The sequence below is a fragment of the Gossypium hirsutum genome, chromosome A02 (genome assembly GCF_007990345.1).
Source record: "Gossypium hirsutum isolate 1008001.06 chromosome A02, Gossypium_hirsutum_v2.1, whole genome shotgun sequence".
Taxonomy (NCBI): Eukaryota; Viridiplantae; Streptophyta; class Magnoliopsida; order Malvales; family Malvaceae; genus Gossypium; species Gossypium hirsutum.
The window spans coordinates 7467613-7481791 of NC_053425.1; the positions used below are offsets into that span (position 1 = coordinate 7467613).

General features: G+C 33.4%; 1 long non-coding RNA gene across 1 annotated transcript; it reads left to right on the forward strand.

Moving 5' to 3' along the window:
* The first annotated feature begins 11572 nt into the window (after nt 1-11572).
* Nucleotides 11573-13104, forward strand: LOC107933198 (uncharacterized). Its single transcript, XR_001693574.2, has 2 exons — nt 11573-12325; nt 12751-13104. It is a non-coding gene; the product is annotated as an uncharacterized lncRNA (long non-coding RNA).
* Nucleotides 13105-14179: the final 1075 nt, after the last annotated feature.

Sequence of the window (14179 nt, forward strand, 5' to 3'; positions counted from 1 at the left end):
ACCCTACTGCTTAGGGGGTTAAGGCTAAACGCCTTCGATCCATTCCGCTACTGCTTAGGGAGATAAGATCTGTAATTTTCAGCTTGTTACCCTACTGCTTAGGGGGTTAAGGCTAACCATCTTCGACCCGCTCCGCTACTGCTTAAGGAGATAATATCTGTAATTCAGCCTGTTACCCTACTGCTTAAGGGGTTAAGGCTAAACGCCTTCGATCCATTCCGCTACTGCTTAGGGAGATAAGATCTGTAATTTTCAGCCTGTTACCCTACTGCTTAGGGGGTTAAGGCTAACCATCTTCGACCCGCTCCGCTACTGCTTAAGGAGATAATATCTGTAATGCAGTCTGTTACCCTACTGCTTAGGGGGTTAAGGCTCATCGTCTTTGATCTGCTCCGCTACTGCTTAGGGAGACAAAATCTATAATTTGGCCTGTTACCCTACTACTTAGGGGGTTAAGGCTTACCATCTTTGATCTGCTCCACTACTGCTTAGAGAGACAAGATCTGTAATTCGGCCTGTTACCCTACTGCTTAGGGGGTTAAGGCTCACCGTCTTTGATCTGCTCCACTACTGCTTAGAGAGACAAGATCTGTAATTCGGCCTGTTACCCTACTGCTTAGGGGGTTAAGGCTCACCGTCTTTGATCTGCTCCACTACTGCTTAGAGAGACAAGATCTGTAATTCGGCCTGTTACGCTACTGCTTAGGGGGTTAAGGTTTACCGTCTTCGATCTGCTCCACTACTGCTTAGGGAGACAAGATCTGTAAATTCACCGATGTTGCTACACCATCTTCTAGGGGTATGATCTGTAGAATCGGTTTCAAGTACCTATGCTTATGCCAAATGATTAGGATGCTATGATCGAAATGAATCAAATGCTCCTAACTAGAAATGTTATGAATGATCTATGAATGCAGAAATGAGAATGATCCTAAATGCTTAAAGTATCATCACTCATTGTTCGTATTACGCTGCCATCTTGCTCGGCTGGTATTCTAAACAGAAAAGTTAAAAAAACAATCACATTCTGCTCAGCAAGCTTGCCCCGCTGTAATTTCAGAGTCCCTCCTACTACACCTTCTGGGACATAAAGTTGTATCTCCCACTACAACTTCAGGGGGATAACATTTAGTTTCTTCCATCCATCCTGTTGCAACTCAGAGGTATAGAATTTATATTATCTTCAATCAATTTGATCTGTTACACCATTCCCTGGGTGTAATAACCAGATGTATATGTTTGATATTTGCATGAATGCAGAGTATCATTCTTTCTTTCACGAGAAAGATCCCCTTTTACATTTGGTTTGAAATGTCGTTATTTTTCGAGGTTGTATCACTGACGAAATGTCTTGTCTTTTCATTTAACCAATAAAAGTCCAAAAAAAAATCATCTTTCTCCAATATTTCCAGCCCTTAGGCTTGGTGAGTTTTAAACAATAGTCTTGTTTCAGGTTCTTGTACTATTTAGAAGCTTTCAAAGTAATATGTGAAACTCCTTTTATGAAAATTTATTAGTCCACTAATCGTTATTTCAATGCAAAATGCTTGAAAAAGATCATAACAATGGACCGAAAGGAAATTAATCAGGAGAACAGCTCAAAGCAAGTAAGTCAATCAAAGGTAGCAAATGCAATTAAGAAGGAAATTTATTGGGACATATCTTAAAAAGAATAAGGCAATCAAAGATAGCAAATTCAAAATGGGTAAAATACAAAACTAGGTGCCCCAGATATCGCAACTTGAGCTTCTCTGTACCAACTTCTTGAGGACCTTTCTAAGCTCAATATGTGTTTAAGGGATCCGAAGTACTTTGTCGATGCCCCAAGACATAGCATACTTCTTCATTGTTAATTCAGGCATAGCAAGACTGCTGTATACCCCACTTTGATCAAAATTTGAGCTGTCCTTTTCGGGTTTTCAACTCGAATCTCTTTTAGTCTCAAGGCACCCTTTGCGGGTTTTCGCCATGGCTTCCCTTTTTTTTTTCAAAGTGCCTTTTGCGGGTTTTCACCATAGTCTCTTTCCTTTTAAGTAGAATACTGCTTGACTGGATTTAAATTTACCGATTTGGGCAAATATTTGCCATCAATTTCGGTCAATATCAATGCCCCTCCAGAACAGACTTTCTTTACTACATAAGGTCATTCTCAGTTTGGTATCCACTTTTCTCTAAAGTCATTTTCTATAAGAAGGATCTTCTTCAATATCAAGTTCCCTTCGTGGAATTCTCTAGGATAAACCTCTTTATCGTAAACTCACATCAGTCATTTCCGATGCATTGGACCTCGACAGATAACTTTTGACCCTCTCTCTTCAAATTCAATTGATCCTATTGGGATTGGATCCATTCTGCCTTATCTAAGTTCAGCTCTGACAAGACTCGGAGAAAAGGAATCTCATCTTCAAAACCGATTATATCCCATAAACCAAAGAGCAATGTGTTGCCCCGGCAAAGGTCCAGGCCAACGTTCGATAAGGATAGAGGGTAAAAAAGTCACTTCTTTATGTCAATCTTTATAAGTCTCGGTTATCTTCCATGATTTTTTTTTATTTTTTTACTTTTTTCTTTTTGTTTTTGTTTTTGTTTTTTTTTTGTTTTCTTCTTTTTTTGTGTGTTTTTTTTTGAATTTGAATTTGAATACTATTGACCTTGTAATATTGGCATATGAAACTACTTTCACCCTCTTAGTGAAGTAACCGACGACCACAAGGATGAATCGATGTTGGCCTAAAACTTTTGACGAGATCAATCCCTTAACATCCATGCCCCACATATATGTAAAAAAAATCTGTGAAAGAAATGGAGGAGGCACATAAGTCTTGTCTTCCTCAATCCAGCATTTATGGTATAACTGATGCAATCCCCTTCCATGGTGGACCAGCAATACCCAAACCTCATGATTAGCCTGGCCATCGAAAAACCATTATCATGTTTTTTTTAACACCTCATAGCATCCTCACGTCTTAGTAACTTAGGCATATCTTGATTCAATCATGCGAAAACATCTTTAAATTGGGAATAACTCAATGATGTCTTGCTTTGTCTTTGTGGTGAGCTAAGCTTTGATCTTCACTTCTTTTCTAGGCTCACAATGCCACTGTCCCTTTGTAGAGTAGGATCTGTTTTTCATCTTGTTCTACCATCCTTGACAAATCAAGAGACATGTTACAATCTTTGTCACCTTCAAAGTCTTGAGATCCTTCTAGACACATGTCTTTCTCAAAAGGAGATTCTGGGTTAGTAGCAGCGTCGCTCATGTCATTGATATCTGAGTGCCTATTGTAGGTACGAAGAAAGATTCTAAAAAATAAATGATTCCAATGATGATTATTTGTATGGTATGATCATGAATGAAGAAAAGGATATTTGAAAGAGTTCAAAGAACAAAAGAATCTATAAATGGAAATAAAAGAATATTTGCTCAAACAAAAATGCATATTATTGAAATAAAGATTTTGAACACCAGCCTATTTCACAAAAGGATTCTTATTGCTTCTAGGCTTAAAGCAACAAGCGTGTTTTGAATATTACTCTAGATTAGCTATAAAAATACAGGGATCTCTTCCACAGTCCCATTGTTCAAACACTCCCAAGTATGCAAAGGTTTGGAGATTTTTATTCCTCGGCTCCCTCTTCGAATATATCATTTAGATTCCTCGATATTCCTTCCAGGCTTTTGACTTGCTCAAGGCATTGCAACTCTTTTTCCCGTACTTTCAAATCGCATTTACTGCATTGTCAGAGCGATTTGGTTCTGAGGAATCGTCAAACTTCACAACTCCCATTTCAATGAACCTTTCGACCAACTTTTTAAATTTAGTGCAGTTTTCGATTGAGCGTCCCATTATTCCCGCGTGGTACTCACATTGAGCATTCTCATTATACCATTTTAGGAATGGAGGTTGCACGGGTTCCGAGTAGAACAGAGACACCACATGTACATCAAAGAGATTCTGATACAACTCCTTATATGACATTAGGATGGGTGTAAATCGAAGCCTTTCTGTATTCGGCCTCGAGTTAGATTCCTGTCTTGAAGAGCCTTGATAACTAGTGGTTACAGTCCTCGGCTGGCCTACGTTGACCAATTTGGAATACCCTTTGCTCATATTATTCACTTCCTTTTTATTTCTTTTTGGGGTTGACCTCTTGGTGCTTTCTCCTGCGTCTATCTTCCCACTTCTGATTGCATTTTCAATCATCTCGCCAGACATTACTATATCTGAAAAGCTCAGGGTAGCGCTTCCCAACATATGGGTAATGAACGAGACTTTCAGAGTGTTGACGAAAAGCATCGTAGTTTCTTTCTCCAGAAGATGTGGCTGGACTTGTGTCGCCACCTCTCTCCATCTTTGGGCATATTTTTTGAAGCTCTCACTTTGCTTCTTTTCCATATTCTGCAGTATAATTCTGTCGGGCGCCATGTCAGTCACGTGGCCATATTGCTTCATAAAAGCCTGTGCTAAGTCTTTCCATGAATTGATTTTAGCATGACTTAATTGATTGTACCATTTAGCTGCTGACCCGATCAGACTGTCTTGGAAGCAATGAATTAATAATTGGTCGTTATTAACATAACCTGTCATCCTTCGACAGAATATTTTAATGTGAGCTTCAGGACAACTAGTCCCATTGTATTTTTCAAACTCTGGAATCTTAAATTTTGGCGGGAGTACTAGATCAGGGACCAAACTCAGATCCTTGGCGTCAATCCCATAGTAGTAGTCAACATTTTCCATTACTTTAAATTTTTCTTCCAACCATCTATACCGATCCTCGAGTTGCTTTGGCAATTCCCTCTTTACTTTTTCTATTTCATCCAGATCGGGAACAATAGGATTAGTTGGATTGCCCCCTGGATTGGAGCCTAAGCCTATCAGGTAATCCACTGGTGCCGAGGTACCGGTTTGATATTGCTGGGTTCTAATAATAGGTGCACCTTGCGGATTTGTTGGAGCATTTGTCGGGGGGAAACCCGGAGGGTACAAAGGCTCCTCATTATCCTCCTCAGCATTGATCATGGAGCTTTTTCCTTTTTGTAGCCCCTTAGTCAGCAATTAGGACAACTGATTCATCATATCTCTTTGGGACTTTAGCACTTGGTCCCTTATATCTTGCTGGATCTTCGCCAGTTGCTCTTGCATTTGCATTTGTAACAGGTCTTGCGTCTCTCTTTGAAGTTGTTCAAGTCTTTCCAATCTTTGATCCATATCTTATATCTTTTTCCGTGTACCGTAAAGATGCCTAGTCGTTTGAATTTTGTCTGTTCCCACGTTAACTGAAATAATTTTACCTAATTAGGGTCCCTTTTTTTGTGAAAATCTAATGCATGTGATGAAATGCAATACAAATGCAATGGATGAATGCAAAAAGAAAGAAATGTGTTGATTCTGAATTCAATTCCATTAGAACAACTTTTCTAGAAAATAAATTTCTTTACATAAAACGGATTACATATGTGGCCTTGCCCTCATATTCTAAGCGAAGACACCGGTCCTTTTCATATCCGGATGTTATGGTCGAATCTTGCAGATTTTCTAAAATATATCTCCATTATCTCCTTTCCGCTCGATCTGGACTGCGGCCTGTTGTTCACTTATCCCCGCGATGCTCGTTAGCTTCTTTAAGACATGGCAGCTCTCGAATAATCTTTGTTGGCTTGAATCCTCAGGCAATAAAATAAAGTCGTGTATTCCTTCATGGACTATCAGCCTTCTCTTGTTGTTTACTTGAACCATATTCGGACAACCGTATTATAATCCACTTTATCAAGAAATCCATTTTCTATGACAAGCTTTTCTATTTAGCAATCAAATGTGATTCAACACCTCTTTTCTATGATAAAAATGCAATGCAATCAAAACAAAAGAGAACATGTTAGCATAGGAGAAATAAAAAAAGAAAGTACCTATCCGGGTGACCACTAGGGGTTCGGAGTGGTTCTACCTAGGGTGGGTTCTTAAGGCTCGCTATATGGGGTTCGGTTCTAGAGTAAAGGTACCTGAACTAGCAGATTCCTCAATCCTCACCCATTATAGGCTCATATAGACAGAGTTCAGTTCAGGGGAATACATTTCCCTATGGCTGCACGGAGATGAAAATCTCACGAAGACATAGGTACAGATGTATCCCGAAAGCGATCCACTATCCTACACGGAGGTGAAGACCTCACGAAGGAATAGTTTCTCACTCCCACTTAAAGGGTGTAACCACGCGGTCCTGCAATGCAATGTGCAGGGATATACAAAAAAGCTCGAAGCAAATAAAGAATATATGAATAAAATGGCGAAGATCGTAACACAAAATGGATGAAATGCAATGAAAGGATCGTATATCAAGACCAAATTTTCAGTTTTCGACAAAAAGACAAAAGTTAATCAACTTGTGGCTTGACTCTCTTATTGGGGTCCCCAGTAGAGTCGTCAAGCTGTCGAAACTATTTTTTTAAAAACGGGATCGACTTTGGAAAATAAAAAAGAAAGAACGGGATTTGCCACCAATCCTTTTTGATGAGGTGTGATCGGGTCACCTCGTAAAAGTGGTTGTTCTTAATAAATGATTTGATTTATTTAAACAACGATTTTGGTTCATGAAATTCAGAAAAATGGGTTCGGGAATCGGTTACACACGAGGAAGGATTAGCACCCTCGTAACGCCCAAAATTGGTACCTAGTTGATTGATTAATGCCTTTGTGTTGAAAATTTGAAAACTTGAAAGAATTTAAAATATGATCCCTCTTTTTGTAAAAACGCTCGAATGTTAAAAGCCTTCTCGTCTCGAAGTAATAAAATGTCGCGTCCAGTAAGTTAGGATACAATATCTCGAACTTTGAAAGTGAGCTTGCCTTTATTTAAAATTCATGTATTTTAACCTCTTTTTTAAAAGGATGTTCGATTATTTAAGGTGAACGAGAAAAGTCGAAACCCAGTAAGTTAGGGAACGATTTCTCGAACTTCAAAATACCGAATAGTGCCTTTATTTGTAAAAAATCTTATCCCGAGGTAACAAGATGTCTTATCCAGTAAGTTAGGGCACAACACCTCGTATTTTCGAGAATAAGCGTTTTATTAAAAACTCGTATTACGATTTAAAAGAATATTCCGTTATTTAGGTTAAATGAGAAAAATCGAAACCCAGTAAGTTAGGGCACGATTTTCTCAAATTTCCAAATATGGAATATTATTTTATGAAAGAATTATTTTTGTCGGGTAAATGTTAACACAACATAAGTTTGTAATAATAAGATAATGAATGCATAAACGAATATAAATTTCGGTATTGACAGGCATAACAGAAGGAACATAGGGGCGAATGTGAATGATAGCGATAAAAGTAAAAATAAAATAAAACGGATGAGCTAAAATAAGAGAGAAATAATAAATAAGCTAAAAGTATTTGAAAATAAAGAAACTAGTGGTAAATAAAGATTATGTGAAACTATTTAAAAAGATAATAATAATGGTGATGATCATAATATGAAAAATATAACAATAGTAAAATAATAATATATAGATATAATGCTTAAAATACAATAATATTGAAAATATAAATAGACAGAAATCTAAATAGGTAAGTAACAAGAAAATCTATGTAGATGAAAATATAATAGTAATAATAATACTATAGTAATAATGATAAAAAAATTAGTAATAATAATAAAATTTTAAAAATTACTGTGACAGTAATAGTGATAAAATAAGGTAATAATAATAATAATAATAATAATAATAATAATAATAGTAGTAGTTTTGGTAATAAATAATAATAGACAAAATAATAATAATATAAAATAATAATAATAATAAAATGAAGAATAACAATAATACATTAATAATAATAAAATCAGGAATAATAATTATAACAACAATAATATAAATAATAATAACAATAATAATAATAATAATAATAATATGAAATTCGAAACATGCAAAATGTATGTATAAAGAAATAAATAAATAAGCAATAAAATAAACCATAATAGGTAATAATAATAAAAGTATATTAGAAAAAATATTACATGAAGAAACGAAAAGGAAAGGAAAAGAATGAATAATAAATGTGAAAAATACTAAATGTTAAATTAATAACATGATAATATTAACAAGGAAGGGTTAAATTGAAATCAAAATAGAATTAAAAGGACCATCTGTAAATAAATAAATATTTAAAACAGAATTAGGGACTAAAACAAGATGCGCGAAAATGAAAGGGGATTAAATGGGAAAATATCTCCAAAATTCTGAACGCCCCATTCCCTTTAGACAATCGAGGGATCCAATTGCGCAGAAAATAAAATAAAGGGGTCAAATTAAAAATAAAAATCAAATGACAGGACTAAATTGAATAGCGGCGAAAATGCAAAAGGACCAAAAGGGTAAAAACCCTTTTTAAACAAAAACACCCGGATCCTCATATGCCGGGTCGAGTCGACCCGTTACACACCAAAACGACGTCGTTTAATGTCCATAAACACTAAGCCAAAACGGCGTCGTTTTGGTTCCATTATTTAAGTTAAAAAAAATCTGATTTTTTTTTTCATTTTTAGCAAACTTCTCAAAAAAAAAACCAAAAAACTCTCCATCCTCTCTCTCACTCTCCTCCTCAGCCTGATTGCCGGTGGGAGCTCCGGCTGACCGTCGCCATCGCCGGCCACCGTGCACGATGGCTGAAAATTCGAAAAAGGGAAGATTTTTTTTATTTTCTTGCTATATTTATGTATATATATGTATTGTTTTTTAAAAAAATAAAAAAGAAAATATATATGTACATATATGAGTAGATTCAAAAAGGGAAAAAAGAAAGAATAAAGAAAAAAACACCTTGGTTGATCTGTTTGATTCTCTACTTTTGCTTACTATTCTAAGTTTTTTTATTCCAAAAAAAAGTCCCCTTATTACATTGATATTGTGGCTTTATATAGTTTTTTACAACTTGGTTTTTCAATTGATGTTTTCTCCGTGTTTGCAGGTGCAAGTTGGACGGTGACAAGGGCGGTGGCGTGTTGCAGGCATGGCCAGTGGAGGTGCTGCCATGGCAGCTAGTGGCAGAGGTTAGGGGCGGCACTAGGGTTATGAGGCTAGGGTTTTTTTGTTTTTTTTTTTAAATGTTGTGGGCTGTTGGGTTTAGGTTTAAGTTTGGGTCTTAATTTTTGGTTTAATTTATTTGGGCTGGGGTTTGATTTTGTAATTGGGTTTTGGGTTGTTTTAATTTCTTTATTTTTGGGGTGGGTTGATTTGGTTTAATTGGGGTTGGAGCTTGGTTTGTACTCGGGCCAAAATTGGGTCTCAACAGTGAGCTTGGTGAGATTTGAGTTCATACCTTATAGCATATAGTGCTGCTATACGACATGGGTTTAAAACAGACATGGTTTAAAATTCTAAGTTGTACAAGAATAACTTGAGTTTGAATCTCCATTGTACCAAAAAAAAAATCGCACATGGTCACTTTCTTAGGCACTTGACCAGTAAGCCCAAGCCTCTTCAAGAGACAACCCTCCCCACCACCAAAGACAATATTAACCCATTGAAGAATTTGCAACTCTTGATGAACAAGACTTTATAGACTTTTCCCAAAAGAATTGGCATTCCCTTAACAATATTGTTGAAACCCTTTTTATTTTGAAAAATAATGGGGATCGACTTTTGAAAAACAAAAAATGTGGAGTCGCCACCAATCTCTTGATTTAGGTATGATTGGGCCACCTACTAAAACGTTTTATTCCATTAAAAATAAATTTGGTTCATGTAAAAAAAATGGGTTCGGGAGTCGGTTATGCATGAGGAAAGATTAGCGCCCTCATTACACCCAAAAATCGGTACCAAATTGATTTGCTGCTATCCTTATACCAAAAAGTTCCTTAAAGAAAAGATTTTTCAAAGTATGATCCTTTTTAAAATGTTTGAATAATTAAATTAGCGGTTAAAATTCTCTCGTTTCAAAGATATGCGGCATCATACCCAGCACGATTGAATACGATCCTTTATACCTTTAAGAATACGATTGAATTTTGACTTTTGAAAACTCGTACACTAAATTATAAAAGGTTATCCAAATATTTAGTTCACCAAAAAATCATATCCAGTACGATTGAGCACAATTTTCTGAAATTCCCAAATATTAGATATTGCCTTATTTTAGAATTTTTGAATGACAGAAAATTAGAAATTTGCTCAAAAATACGTTTATTTGTTTTAAAATAGATAAAAATACTTAATGCATTGAAACAAAACATATATATATATAAAAGGGTTTATGAATATGAAATAATATACATAAAGTACAATAAACCTCACTTAATACATCTAACAATTATAGTATAATGTAACCAAAAATTCTTTAAGCATGGATAGTGAATAATTAATACAAAAAATAATATACACGATAATTAACATGACACAAAATAAAATGATGCACAAAAAATATGTATGAAACAAAATGGAATTAGAAATCAATATAAGACATTTTCAACATAATGATGAATTAATGATCATATAATATATATAAGTTGACAAATTTGCATAAAAACTTGGGATACATGTTTATTGAAATAGTTATTATAAAATATAAAGTTCAAATCAAATTATGTATGAAATATTTAAAACACAAATTCATTCAAAAATTGATAATTCATATGATAACTTAAATAATTTTTTAAATATGACAATACATTATATAAAATAATATACATAATAAATTTATGAAACATATATATACAAGTAAAATTGGGTATAATTATTTGTAAAAAAAATGAAATTAATAATGTATGAGAGAAATAAAGTAAATATATAAGTTATATAGGTAACAAAATATATATATATATAAAATAATACATAAGGATAATATTAGAGTGTATACAATAAATAAGTGGTACGATTTAAAATATGGTTCTCAAAAGAAATATATTATACACATAAATAACTTTAAAATAGGATATATACATAGAAAAATATTTACATGAAATTAAATGAGGATAATAACATGTACCACAATAAAAATAATTTAATATGTGTTATACATGTGAAGACACTTTAGAAATAATTGTATATTTAAAATAACATGGAATTAAAATTTGGATTATAAAATTAACTTAATTTTATTATAGATTATATACATAATAAATTTAAAAACACAATTATATACAAGTTTATTAAAAACTATATGTATAAGAATATCATAGCTTTAATAATGGATGCAAATTGAATATAAGTACTAAATATATGTTTAATAATAACTTAAATAATATACTAAATATGAAGAAATAATAATACATGGCAAAATATAACACACATGATAGATTTTTTAAAAATATACATATAAAAATAAATACATGTGAAATTAGAAAATTATATACATACCATTTTACTTAAAAATAAATACTATATAGCGTTCTAGGATAACATAATATGGAGACACATTTTAAAATAACAATTTTATAAATACAAAGATGATTTTCAAAACAGTATTATATGTACATAAAAACATGTAAATGAGACATAAGTCAAGAAATATTTTAAATAATTTATGTATATAAATATATTGACAACACTTATTAATGAGGTATTAAAAAAAATGTAATAAAAAAAATTTTACAACATGCAAAATAATAATTATTATAGAAAAACTTAAAACGAATGATTAGTATACAAATATATATAAAACATTTAAAGAAATAGGATACATAATGTCAAAAAGAACGATCTAAAAATAATTGTACAAATGTAACAAACAGAATTATTAACATGGATTAAGGCATTCACATATTAAATGTATTTTAAATTAACTGATTGTACAAATATAAGACCCAATTAAAACTGCAACAAGATAAGAAGGATAATTCGCAAATAAAGTAACCATAAAATGGATCAATACACAACACGCGTAAATATATAGGGACTGATATTGAAAATATCCCGTGCTCACAATACTACCCTCAACCGCGGACCAAAGTGAAAAGGCACACAAATTGCACAGCCAAATTAAAAGAAACCAAAGTTGGCCAATACAGCGCCATTGGAGGCTTTGAGCGGATGGAAGGATCCAGCGCGCAATTTCCCCTTTTAAACAAAGTGGCGCAGATCCAATTTGCTTATTTGGGCCAACGCGCGGATCTTCATGGTAATGGACGACGCCGTTTTGCTTTACAGACCATTTTAAACCCTTTTTCCTTTCTTTTTTTCAACCGCCCATCCATTTTAACAAAAAAACAGCAGCCCTAAAATTAAATTTGCTAGGGTTCTTAGTGTTTGCCGAATCCCCCATTTTGCTTGGTAAACGGCGATGGACCAACATCGATCAAATTCAATGCGCGCCCATATAAAATCGGTAGACTACTCTTTCCTTTTTTTTCTTTTTTTTTTACAGAATCTTTGAACTAATTTCATTTTTTTTTAAAAAACAAAAATTAAAAAAACGAACCTAACATCGGTCGACCCTCACCCGTATCTATATGTGATATCAGGGCTTTCATCGGTGTCGATCTGAGTTCATCCTCATATATTCGTGCTAAATTTGCGAATCAATCAAAGAAAATAAAGAATAAATCTGGGATTCACCTTTCAAACTTTAGGCTAGATTTTTTGAATATCTAATGTGCATGCGTATATTGTGCGTGTAAAATTACAGGAACGAAATCAATGGCTTCTTATAGCCTAATTTTTGGAATAAAAAATAAAAATAAAAATTACATTATTGGTTGTATTCTGTTAGTAATTCTTCTGGTATATTCCTGTGCAAATTCGGCCGTACAGAGGAGGCGTGTGAAGGAGGCCGCGCGAGGAGCCACTCGTGGGAGTCCCAATTCTCTGGCCTATTCTGGCACGTTCCAGAAGCTTCTAGTGCTGCTGAGATAATTTTGGGTGTATTGGGCCTCGGGTTTTAAGGCTTATTGGGATTGATTCTAGGGTTGTGGGTTTATTTTAGTATTTTGAAAATTGTAAATGGACTTTTTGAACTATTTAGTCTTGGACTTTATTTATTTATTTGGGTTTATTTATTTGTAAATAAATTAAATGGGCCCGGGCAAAATGGGTTAAGTACAAATATTATTGCAAAAAGTGTAATTTAGTTTATATATTATATGATTAAGGCTTTCTTTGATGCCACTATGCTCGAGAAGTAATTGGGGGAAGTTTCTTGAGATCCCATTTCTTGCGACTATTCGTTGATTGAGATTCTCTTTGTAGTTTGTCAAAACTTTTTTAGAAATCGGCTTTTATTTTTTAAAACAAAAAAGAAAAAGAAGTCGCTACTAATCTTTTTTATTAGGTGTAATCGGGTTATCTTAAAATTTAGCCATTTTTATAAAAGATTAGATTCACTAAAACGATAATTTTTTTAGCCTACGTAATCCAAGAATGTGGGTTCGGGAGTCGATTACATATAAGGAAGGATTAGCACCCTCATAACGTTCAAAATTGGTACCTAGTTGGTTAAAAATTAAAAATTCGAAGAAAATTTAGGATACGATCCCTTTTTGTGTGATGTTAGTAAGATATGACTTAATTAAATTAAATTAAATGGAAAAGGCCTTATTTCAAGTTAATCGAGAAGAAAGATCATGCCCCGTGAGTTAGGACACGATACTTTGAATTCTCAAAAACTAAAATAATCGTCATTCGATCTCTACCTAAATCTTGTCTTTCATTATTTTAAATAGGATGTTCGATTATTTTGGTTTTAGGAAGATGTCATACTCTTTAAGTTAGGAGCACAACTCTTCGAATTCTAAAAAATAATGGATATTGTCTCGGTTTTAAGTATTTTCTATACGTTAAATAAACGAAGATAATTTTTTTCAAAAAAATGATATACATTTGATTTATCTAGACATAGTATAAAAATGAATAAATATATCATGGTAACTAACAAAATAAAACAAAATAGTGATGGGTAAAATATCATGATATTAGAATAATAAATAGATAAATAATCGAAAAAACAAATAAAATGGCAAAATAAAAAAGCCATGCAAGTGAATAATAATAATAATGTAACTATGATGATAATAAAAATGCATCAATTGATAGTGATAATGGTGACAATCGCGTCATGACCATCATCAAAGTATAAATAATAAAAGTAATAATAATAATGATGATGAAATATATAAAAAAAGTACATAGAAAATGGAATATAAATAACATAAAATTTAAATATCTAAAAAAAGGTAAAGAAATA